The sequence below is a fragment of the Apteryx rowi genome, unplaced genomic scaffold, assembly GCF_003343035.1.
Source record: "Apteryx rowi isolate R43461 unplaced genomic scaffold, aptRow1 scaffold_93, whole genome shotgun sequence".
In the NCBI taxonomy this organism is placed as follows: Eukaryota; Metazoa; Chordata; class Aves; order Apterygiformes; family Apterygidae; genus Apteryx; species Apteryx rowi.
Genome location: NW_020451238.1, coordinates 783,870 through 795,535, shown reverse-complemented (window position 1 = coordinate 795,535; position 11,666 = coordinate 783,870).

Below are 11,666 nucleotides of genomic sequence, written 5' to 3'. Positions count from 1 at the left end.
TCCTTGCAAGATTTTGTACCAAGAAAAAATATTTACATTAATTAAATATGTTGCTTGGTCAGAAGGCACTATGCACAGAGCACACACTGAACTGTGTACTTTGCAGTACATCTACTGAACACTTATTTTGTTCTGCTCTGGTGGTTACATGTTTGTCAACATGTTTTCCGAGTCTGGCACAGTCACCAGTTGAGCACAGTGAGGCAGCCCAGGGAAGGACAGGAGAGAAATGGGGTGACCTGGCTCTCGCAGAGGGGGCGCTATCTTTCTTCTCAACCACAGCATGGTTAACGTTTCAAACAACTGGAACAAGGATGAGAGGAAGCTATAAAACTGTAAAAGGCTATCTATCTCATATGTGCTCAAGATAGCAGCATTCAGCACTAAGCATAAAAATTACTAGGCATATGTCRTGGATGCAATAGCAATTACTTAAAATAAAAGCAGAGGTAATGCTGCTTCATATTCCACAGTGCCCCTGGGTAGAAGGTTGACTGATAATACAGGGAAGAAATGCAAATATTGCAATGCTATCTCAGTCAGTCTCCTGAGTTTTGGAGAGGTTGGTGCTCAGGTGTCTTTTAGCCACACAGTCTGTGGGTCACAATCATCATCTTTTTCTGCATCAGTGTATTCGAAAAAAAGTATGTGTCAATGTTGGCATACCATACAAAATCACTGTCTGCATGCTCTTTGCTGTCTTGAAATCCATTTTCCATCTACTGCACTCCCAGGTACCCTAGCCACATCTCTATTCAGACATCCTTTTCTGAAAGCCTTAAAGAATACCCAAATTCCAGTGCCTCATCTCTGGGGCATCTCAAATCTTTAGCCTCTTTAAAATGTAAAACCACCAAGGACATCTTTATGGCTCAGTGAGACACGGGACAGGACTGGACCAAACTGGCTGCTCTGGCTGGAGCAYAGAAATGCAAGTCATTTAACTCAAATTTAATCAGGAAGGTGGCATCTGCTCTTTTGTCAGCCCAAAGAATTATACAGTAAATGGAATAGCTTTGCACACTGCTCAGAGCATAAAGCAGTGCATAAAAACCATTCAAAGCTGCCAGAATAACTGCCAGAACCAACAACATCGCAGAACATTAGTATCCAGAAACTTCCTACAAGAGACATTTTCTGCTGCTACAAACAAGACTTTGCAATCCCTTGGATATCATTACAAGCGACAAATCAAGTCACATATACACAGGGATTTGAAAAACACTGCAACAGTTTAGTAAATTTAATCTTTTTCTATAATCAAACCACTGTTCTGTTTTCTCTCAATTTTTTCCCCAAACCCCTGCTTTATCTTGAACTTGTTCTTTAGATACTTAATGTCAGTATGTATGAAGAGGGGGAATGGGTATAGCGATATGAAGAATAGATTGTGCAAAATTTGACAACCATAACTAGAATAATAATATCCATTAATATTTATATTAAGGAAGTACCCAGGGCTTCACCTTGCCTCTGTTCCTCATTCCCCAACATAGTGTTGTGCTTTATTTATAGGTGGTTGGATTTGTTTAGACCCACATCAAAAACTGCAAAAAGGGAGAATGATCAAATCAATCTCCACCCAACAAAAGTTTCTTTTGACTTCATCATTTTTATTGCTTTGACCGGTCCTACTGCATACATACTGAGTGCACTCAGGCTGCTTCTAAAAAAAACACAACATAAATCTTTCCCCAACAGTTTCAGTGCCATGTTCCTGCCCTAAACCGTTGCCAGGCTAGCACCTGATAACCATTGGAAGGATAATTCTAGCGAATTTACATTTTTTTGCAGAAAACTGGGTATTATTTTAAATTTTGCTCTTTAATCTCCATATTCAATGGTCATGCACCAAGGTTTTTATTTATATAAATGATAGTCATGGCAACTTTCCACCAGCAGATGGCATGACTACAGGGTCATAATCTAAATAGTTCTAGATTTACTGAAATATTCAGGAGAACTGTTAAGCACACAGGTCTAAGCTATAGTTGTTTTCCCTTTAACAGCTATTATTTGGATTTTTATAGAGGCAAAGATTCTAGTGAGATGTCAATAAAAAGTATCATTACATACTTACTTGGGCCAATTTTATCTGTTCTTTTTGTTCTTTGAAGACTATGTGACCCCGTTGCTGAAAAAATTTGACCTGATGGCAAAATTAATAGTGAATGTCACACAAAATAGCTTTCTGTTTCTAGAYTATACATTGTCCATCTGTGTGAAATCTAGTTCTGGAAAAGCAGAAGAATGAAAGCTTCGCCCACAAGCAAGAACGGCACAAGCTACGGCAGCGTGCTTTTCTCTACTGTGCTCTACCCAGGTACCTTTGTGATGATGCCAGCAAGGGCAGCCTGCGCAGCACGGAGGGGGCTTTACTGTTTGCATGCCTGCGGTAGCTAAAAGCTTCATACAGATGTAAATGACATTCTCATTCAACATCTTCCAATCAAAACAGAAAAAAGGATGTTATGAGGGGTAATATCCTGTATAGCATAAAGGCCAATGTGAATGATGTACAGGTGAATACAGAAGTGAAGGGTAAAATCCATTCCTAAATCTATGACCTTATCAGTTACTTTGTTTCTGGAGACCTGCAAAAATCAGCAGTGTGAAGCATAAGCAAGTGAGAACTAAAGATTTTCATYCTCCTCCTTCTCCTTGAGTAGGTCTTCTGCAGTCCTGTGGGAGTCCGGGTCACTGTATTTCTACTGCTGTCAGCTGGTTGGACCCAGTGACCTTCAGAGGTTCCTTCCAACCTGAACTAATCTATGGTTACCTGTGTTGGCTGGACTAGCATTTGACAAAAGTTAGAATAGAATTGCAAAGAACTGCAAAAAGATCTCATGATACTTAGTGGCTAGGCCATAAAAAGGCAAATAAAAGTCTAAGCAGACCTATTCATTAGACCTATTCAATATGAAAATATCACCTCTGAGCCACCAAACTATACAGATCCAAGAAATATTCTGGAGAAGCATAACTATGCTTGCCTTATTCTTCCTGGGCATCCATGGCCAGCCACTGTCCCTATTGGATTGCCCATTCTCTATTTAAGGCCAGGCATTAATCCGACCCTAGGATAACCTTTAGGCCCTTCCAATGTAAGGGACTACAGGAAATTAACTGATTACAGAGGACAACAAATGAAAAAAGGGAAAATTAGGGAAAGGGAATACCAGGTAGAGCACCTCTGACAGTGCCATTGCTCCTGAAGGAGAGAGGGTATTGGGTTAAGTGAACCCAAGGTTGACTTTGTTGTAGCAGGGTCGACCTAATAAACCACGTGCCACTGGAAAACCCCATCTCCCTCGGTAGCATCCTCACTGCTGCTAACTACTGAGCCCTGCAAGCTGAGAGCCCCTGGTTTAGTTGTAAGATGCAGGAAGTGTGTTTACAGGAAGGCTCAAGTTGGGTTTACATATCTGTTTTCCTCAGGCTTTCTAAATATTAGCTAGCTATTCACTGTATAAGTAGGTGCAAAGAGTATACAGATATATTTATTATCCCTGACAGGCCATACAGAGCGTTTGTCATTTTTACTAGTTTATTTGAAAGACTGTTTTGTTCTAAAGACATTCCAGGGCATGGAAGGGTGCACTGAGAAAGAAAAGCAAATAATTTACTTCCCCTCCTCCAAATACAAGTACAGTTAGCAGGCAAGAGCAAAGCAGGTTCACTGAAATGCACTTACACTTCTTTTCACAGTGAAAATTACTAGGTGTTCAAGTGATTCATACCTTTAAGTAAAAACAAAATATATATATGCAGAATTTCAATGCTTTAACAGAAAAATGTCATCATGAAGCCATTCCCAGTGTAAATGAATGCCAAGGCAATACTTGAATATTATGAATAAGCACATTTAGAGCTGAAATGGACTCTCCTGGTTAATTAATTGCTATCTTTGTTCAAGGAGGTGTGTGGCAGTTTGCAGATAGGAGTATTTATACAAGAAATGCCACAATCCTCACTGTTGCTGCCCACCTCTCTACCCACAAAAACTGCCTGGGTTATAATCAGCACCTTCAGACAATCTCTTTTCCACACAAGGATTTTATTCATTCAAGGGCATTACTTTTATTTGCTTTTGAGACATGTTTTGTTTTCTAGTACCTGTTTGTTCATTTTCTTTGTCAGGCATTCCATTCAATAGCAAGCATGAGCATGACAGCATTTTTTGCTGAAAAAGGTTGTGGTTGTTTTGAGTGTATTTATTTTTTTAACTAAATGTTTAGCTTAATATGCTTACTGTAAATAAACTCAATTACCCCTTCTTAAGGTAAAAGGCTACAAGCTACTGTGTCACAGCTCCTGCTTTGCGAAACAGTTTGATACATTTTATGTGGAACTGCTTCCAGAGAAATGTTTCCACAGAGTAAATATCTGCCTCTTAATTCACTTAAATACCTTAAAAACCAATCAGGCTCCCTATGACTATATATAACAGTTGCAGGGAAACAAACTCAAAGGGAAGAATAAGGCGAGGAATTGCAGGAATAGTTGAAAGCTGAGGAGCAGAAATGCTGTCATACCCAGTTTGAACATCATGAGCCACACTGAGGTCAGTTCTTCCTCCCTGACTTTAAAGGATTGATTTGAATGGAAAACAATTTTCTTAATTATTTAAGAATAGCATGAAGGGAAGTTGTAGTCAGAAACAATCCCATGCCTTAAAACAGCCATTTTCAACAAACTACGTATGACTGGCAGCATCTGGAGTGGGGTAAGGAAAGAGTCTGGCCCAGCTGTTGGTTGTCCGTATCTTGAAGGCAAAGGGCAAATTATTTGTTCTTCGCTCATTTATTTTGCATTACATAAACTCTAAATGTAGCTAACATTATTAGACAGCATCACATAGTGCAAATTTTTGGCTCGCCACTTAATTTTAARAGAGTTCTGGCATTTCTTATCTGCTTTTCCCTTCCTGGGCAGTTTTGAGACAACTCCAAACTAGATGTTGGGTAACTGCTGCCTATCACTGGACCTCTGCAGCCCTTCCTGAACTCCCTCCCCTCAAATAACCATGCTTGCACTGCAGATCGTTAGGACAATTATTTTGAAAAGTGAATGCATCAAATGTTTGTTAAACCTGAACAACTTTCTAAAAACAAGTTCTTTCAAATTCGTCCTGACAGGAGAACAAAAGTAATTTTTCTCAACAGTCACCACACTACACACAAGGAAGGCAAAAAAACCCTATTCTGATTTATACCTCCATCAACCCTATTGTCCAAAACAGAGCAAGCATAACCAAACAGGACTGTTAAAGGTTTTTTTGTAATTATTATTATCTCACAAGGGTGTCATTTGCCTAGTATAAAACTCAACTCTGCAATAACGGTTTCTTTAAAAAAAAAAACAAACAGAAGCAAAGTAGGTGTGAAATTTGCTTCCAGGTGAACTTAGAGTGGAGGTGGGAGGAAAAATCTAATCAGTCAGGGGCAAGGCATCAACAAGAATAAGCATTCAGTGTGCACTGACAGGAAAAACCACGGGATGGAGTCACACAGACAGGAAAGAAAAAACAGCAGGTTTGAGGCTGAATCCGTAGCGTTACCCCAACAGGAGGAACAGCTCTAAGGACCGTGCATTGCGAGCAGTTATCCCCCATCCTCCCCTACGCAGGAATCCATTTCAAAAAGAGGCCGTTTCCACAGTCTGGATTAGAATGTATTTTTACCCGCATACATAAAAGACAGCTCACTGCAGACTCAGGTAGTTGTGCATGACAAGTCACTTATCTCTGTAACACTGCAAAAAATTCAGCCATTTTATTAAAGGATTCCATAGGATTGACTAAAACATTCTTCCCCCAAGGAACAGCTTGAAAGCCCTTTAATATTAAATAATATCTACTGCTATACCAACCCAGGATAGTCCCTCCATAACACATGCATACAGGAAGGCAAATTGTTCTGCAGAGCTTAACATCTGACTGCTAATTAGATCTCCTCAGCGCTATTTTCTAGAAGAGAAAGGTGGTATTGTTCATAAACACGTCTCCGTCATCTCCTGACAGTGCCTGCCATACTTTTTCTCCTGCCTACACATCTCTGGAGCCAAACGCACAATATTTGTTGCTTTGTTTCTGACTGCATGCCAACYGTGAAGAGAATGCAAGAAAGCAGTGTATCCGTGGCTTTTTTTTTTTCCTTTTACTAAAATATGGCACTTTGTGTTCTTTACACAGGTCAAAGCTCTTCCACTCTCTTCCACCATTCTCTCAGTTGGATAGGAAACAGACAGTCCTTTGCTAGAGCTGACAGGCTCCAAGGACAAAATGCTACCACAACAACACTTTCCTAATCAGCTTCCAACCATAAATGAATTTTAAGTACATTCTCTACTTGCTACACAGAATGCTAGAGGTATTTACATAAAATTATATTATTGCTCTACTGACAATCAGTTTGACATAAGTGTTGATTTGCTGTCATCTAGCAAATTATGTTACAGAGTTACTACTTAGAAATAATTGCTGTCATATAGTTGCCTGGAATTGTTACCAGAGCCAGATTGCTGTGCAGGCTAGCCACAGAAAGGCTTCTTGTCAAAGGCACAGACACAGGCTTTATAATCACTGAGTGCAAATTCTAGGTCCCCCAGGAAAGCGCAGCAAGATTTACAGCAAAGGTAATGTCACGCATTTACAGAGCAGCACCACAAATAACTTGACCATGTGTTCACAGTAGTTTTATTTACAAGTTACCATAAGACACCTGTAGTACTACAGTCTTTAAAACACCATTAGCAGTAAAATAAGTCACATCTAAGACAACTAGGAGGCAGCAGAGAAAAACGTGCATGAAGAATGCAGAAAAGCTATTCAGTTATAAGTTATTTTTCCACAGCTTGTTTGAAAGCAGGGAGGGATACATGCTGAGAGGAGCAAATTCTTCACTCTTGTTATTTTTAGAGCAATAAAATTTTTGTACAGTGACTCTTTACTGTGGTGAATACTACACACTAGCAGTCAAACGCAAGTGGTGGGGAGATAACTATCTTAAACCACGTCCTTTTGAGCAYCGGGAAAGGAAAAACAAAGGTTCCCTCTTTTAAAGGAAAGTTATCCAGGGCTGATTTGCTTACAGAGCCAGTAGTGCAAAACTGCTGCAGGGGCCAGGAGGTACAGACCTTAAGGACTAGAGAGAGTTCGCATGCATTGCATATTGCCTGTGCGTTCTTATCTAGTCTCGAGATAGAGAGTCGGTGAGGAAAATCAGCTGCAGCGTTCCACCATTCTTTTTAGAGTGCCGGGATCTAATAAGGTAGAGCGTAGTTTAGCGGGAGCCCAAAACCAAGCAGGGAAAATAGCCCTTCTGCTCTCTTATAATCCTTGGCTCTAACGATGCTGGTGTTGAGCCTGGGTCTTTTTCAAAAGCAAAAAGATGGAGGAGCGAGTCCGGAGAAACTCTAGATCTGGATGTATTCTGATGACACACTTGGAAGAAAATAAGCTTAATGCAGCATCAGATGCAACCCATCTCCGCTTTCAAAGTACAGCAGCTTCCAGAAAGTAAACAAATATTATTTAGGACCTTTTTTACCCTCAACAGCTTGAATAGCCTGGGGCAGCTGTCAATGCTCACAATCTGCACTACTGACAACCAATGGAAAGACAACAAAAATAAAAGCTGCACAGTAATAATTATTTCCACTACTAACTACACACAGGATATATTGCTTTTGGTACATTGCTGTTTATTGTCACAAGGAGAAAACCAGTGATTAAGTTGAGCAGACTTGAATTATGCAACCTTTGCCATGCTGCAATAATGGCATATTATCCTTAGAGAAAAATCATCAAGTCAGCTGTAAAACAGCTTAACACATTCTCCCAAAATACCAAACTCTACTCTCAAAGCAGAACTTAAAAAATTAAGTTTATCTACAAAAGGATGCTTATGCAATGACTATAGTTTTTCCTAAACCCCACTTTTGGCTAGACTGCTCTGTATATGCTGCATGCTAGAGCAAACACTGAGTTAGAACATGTAGCTATAGTGACATCAGCAAAATGCACTGAAATAGTTTTGAGTAATTCAGTCTGAAAAAGGTTGTGTGTTCCCCCCACATCCATTTCTCAGTAGCATACCTACTTAGAAAGCCTGCAAATTGAATACATATGTACAAAAACTAACAAAGTTTTTTAAAAACATTGGAACACCTAAAAAAATCTGAAGTTTGAACTCTTAGGATATTTCAATTACAAATAAGGATATTTGCAAATTTTAACACTTCCAGGAATACAGAGAAGGACTTAGGCTTTTTAGTCAAAATTTCCTCTCTCATAACTGCTAGCTGCTGAAATTAAAGCTAAGGCAGGCAGGCTAGGGGAAATGTTTGACTAAAAAACCTTACCCTGAATTGTTCAGCCCACTTGTGACATAATCATTTCAGTGAATGTCAAACCAAAATTCTGAAAACTCAGCACTTTTGCATTTGCAGTTTTAAGGCAGAAAAACATCTTCCAAACAAGCCATTTAGTCTTGGATATAACAACAAAACTAAAGATGCATCTCAAATATTTTAGTAATAACAAATTTTTAAAATTAATTTATTTGGCATTTTCTTACAATTGGATGGGGGGGAGAGAGGAGGTTGCTAGAGAAGCCTGAATTTTGAAAATAGTTTTCAGAAGTCCTGCAGCATGCATTGTGACTAGATGGACTAAAATTTTCCATTGTTATTTCTGGGTTGTGTATTCAAGTGCAGCATTAAGACTGTAAGGTGAAGTTAACAGATCACAGCTCTGTGCAATGCCTTAGTTAGCGCTATCCCAGGTATTGGAATGACTGAGTGCAGCAGTAGAGCTGTTCTGTGCTGCGCAAGCTTTCTCCCAAGAGCCGGCAGCTGTAGCACAACCAGCAGCCCAGGATTCAGCAGTCTTTAACTCAGGACCCAGCTTTGTGAAGCACAGCTGTGTCCTTGGCTCAGTTTTACAGAAGAAAAAAAAATAGCAAAAAAATGTTGAGCTGTGAGTATGCAGGTAAGCTATAGCCATGCAAGATAAAGAAAAGTGAAAACAAAGAAGTGAAGTCATTGAGTCAGTCAAAGTAGTCAAATGATACAGGAGAAAAATAGCAACATGAAAAAGTATAAAACCCTGAGGAAGAGAAGCATTGCTGGAAGATGGCAACTCAGCAATATCAGTGATGACCCCAACACGAACAGCGATGGAAGGCATTTCCCCACCTGACAGATGACCACATGCCCAGCAGAGACTCATCAGGTCTCTGCATCAGGGATGGTGGAGACCTGGAGAAGTAATATTTTAGTAGACAAACTGATACAGTGAAAAGAGACACACAAACACATCTTTAGATCAGACTCACAAATCAGTTTAAGTATGTTTTTAACTCTGTATCTTTAGATGAAAAAATGCTGGAAGTCCAACAGACTACCAAGGCGTTTCTTGCTCTTTTCCAGGAAATCAGAAATTGAAAATATTTTCAAAGTCCTTTTTTTTTTTTTTTTTTTTTTTTTTTTAAGTCTTCATGCACACACATAAGCTACTTCTGTACTGGGTGAAATAAGGAGCTAGAAGGATCACACACATTTGTCTGCCACACCAAATAATTCAATGGAAAGGGAAGGAGCTTAAGGAGGAATTTTTTTGTTTTGTTTTTAAACATATTGAGAAGAAGATGAAAGGGAATTCTAGGGAAGTAGCAGGAAGTTTCTATTATTCACAAGGTATTGAAAGAGTTAGAGTCAGAAARAGAAACATTTGAACCAGGGACTATTGGACTGCAGGCTGAAGCTCCCGACAGCAAAGAAACCCAGTGGAACTGATGGATCGGTGGATCTAATTAATCCAAAGGCTGTTCAGAACTACAGTGGCAGAAGAGTACGTGGTAGAACGTGACAAGCTGTCTTCTGGTTTCAACTGCAGTTGTATACTCAGGTGACACGTTCTATCTAAAGGTTAGAGAAACTGTACCATCACCACAGCAAAGCAGTGGAAAAAAATCCCCTACTTTTCATGGTTATGTTCCATCTTGCTTTCTCAAACAATTCAAAAAATTTTAGTTTCATGCTTCATTTTAGCTAAATTCATCCTTCCTTTCTGTTCCTTGTATTTGTTTTTATATTGCCTTCCCGGAAATCAAGGTACAGTTATCAGACAGCATGTTATGCTTCCGACAACAAGAGTTGGAGCAYAGCTCCCAGTTTTCCTGCTTACCTCTTCAGTGGATTTACATCAGTTTCACTAATGGGATCAGTGAGCCATCATTTATTGTCAGAAATTTCATGATAAAGATTTTTGGAACCACTGGAACTTTAGGCTCGCTTTGAATAGGAAGAAAAAGAGAAGGATAATTTGTCGATGGCAAGATATACTGAAAGAACTGGCAGAGTTCTGGAAAACACCTGGAAGGAAAGTCTTAAGCATGAGTCATTTATAAAGGGGAAAGATACAGGATACAGCATTTACAGGACAATCCTCACATAGAACTGCGACGATTAGCCTTCACATGAACACAGCACAAGTGGGACCACATTTCGGATGGGGATTTAACACTGGCTACCTCATGCACCTGGCAGAGTGCTGGGACCTTGTTCCAAGGACTAACCAAAACCTTCCTACAGGCCAGAATTCCCACTCTGGAACTCCTCTTAAGCTAAGGGAGGAACTTTGCCAATGGTCAAAAGGCACATCAGAGCAAGATAACTATCCACAAACCTGGCATGTATTGATGTAGTCAAGTTTGTAAGTCTACTCTCTTCAAATGTTTTTCTTATAACTTTCTCGTCCAGCGTTACATATATACAATTTAGTAAAAAGAATAACTGGAAGTGAAGTGTGCAAACAGTTAGAAGCTACCATCTGTGGTCTGCAGAGAGTACTGCAATCAGAGCTCTACAAAGCTTGATTCCATCAAATCTACACTAATATCTACTCAAATGTGTTATATTCAAAAACAGTTCCTCACAAGCCTTCATAAGTGGGAGTGTACATCTGAGTGTACCTCTTCCCCCCACTCTGGGGGCTCAGCTTCCAGAGTGTCCAGCGGGCTCTAAATGAAACAGCACAGTCCAGACAAACCATAAGCCCATGCCCGGACTCAAGTACCCATCTCCAGAGTTTCTGACTCCAAGAGTTTAAGATTGCCCATTACACGTCAGGCTTACAGATAGAAAGCATCAGTGTCCGATTCTGGTGGAATGCAGGAAAGATACATGATATCTCAACTAAACCTACTTAAATGAGCATTGCGAGAGTGTCAAGTCAATCATCAGCTTGTCAAAACCTCAGTGGAGACAAGTTGCAGTTCAGCTATACCTTAAAGTAACTCACTGAAGTGCAATTTATTGTAGACACAGGGTTCTAGATGGAACAAAGAAAATGAGAGGAAGCTACCATCAGTGACAGAAAGAGCATGTATAAACCTATCTATGGCAACGTGAAATTCTATAATATTCTGGAAGGTGGGGGGAAAACACTCTGGTGTGAAAGCCAGAGAGAATATGGAGTGAAGAACTTTAAAAAGCCACTTTTCAGAGAGCTGTTACACATCTGTCAGTTACTGCTAAACTTTCCTTAGTTTCAGGTCACATCTTCTATGTTTTCACATCAATTAGAGATGTTTCAAGCTGCTATTATCCAAGTAAACTTTTTAGAGCTCAGTTCTTCGGCACAGTCTGACTTTAGGCTAACA